The 707-nt window shown below is 36.9% G+C and overlaps 1 non-coding gene across 1 annotated transcript; it reads right to left on the reverse strand.

Moving 5' to 3' along the window:
* Positions 1-356: 356 nt before the first annotated feature.
* LOC136401922 (U6 spliceosomal RNA) lies at positions 357-463 on the reverse strand. The gene has a single exon (XR_010750845.1). It is a non-coding gene; the product is annotated as a U6 spliceosomal RNA (small nuclear RNA).
* Between the last annotated feature and the right edge of the window lie 244 nt (positions 464-707).

A 707-nucleotide genomic window follows, 5' to 3' on the forward strand; every position in this document is an offset into this window, starting at 1 on the left:
TAAAATTTTATTTAGAAAATTATATTTAACAGGTGACATTGATCAATAAGAGTACAATAGGTTTCAGGTAAACATTTCTTTGGCATCTGAACCGTTGATTATGTTGTATACCCGTCACACAAAGTCAAACGATTTTCTGTCACTGTATATTTGTCCCTCCTTCCTCTCTCCCCCTAATCTCTCCCCTACATTCTCCTCCTCCGGTAACCACTTTACTTTTACCTATGTCTATGAGTCTCAGTTTTATATCCCACCCATGTGTGAAATCATACAGTTTTTAGCTTTTCTGATTTACTTATGACACTCAGTATAATGTTCTCAAGGTCCATCCATGTTGCTGTAAATGGCAATACATAAAAAATATGGAACCCTTCAAGAATTTGCATGTCATCCTAGCACAGGGGCCATGCTGATCTCCTCTGTATAGTTCCAATTTTAGCATATGTGCTGCCAGAGCGAGCACAGTAATAATTCTTATAATTTAAAATAAGAATGAAAAAAACTCTTGACCTCACATCTTCCTTCAGCATTCTGACCCATTTCTCTTTTCTCCCTCAAAAGTCACCTATTCTCTTTTTTCAGTCTCATATTATTAACCTTTCATTTTCTTTTGAATTTACTTTGGTCAGGTTGCGTTCCCACCTCCCCCACTGAAACTGTTCTTGTCAAATGCCGATGATAACCTTCACATTGCTTAATCTGGTCAA

This window comes from Saccopteryx leptura, chromosome 3, assembly GCF_036850995.1.
Source record: "Saccopteryx leptura isolate mSacLep1 chromosome 3, mSacLep1_pri_phased_curated, whole genome shotgun sequence".
NCBI lineage: Eukaryota > Metazoa > Chordata > Mammalia > Chiroptera > Emballonuridae > Saccopteryx > Saccopteryx leptura.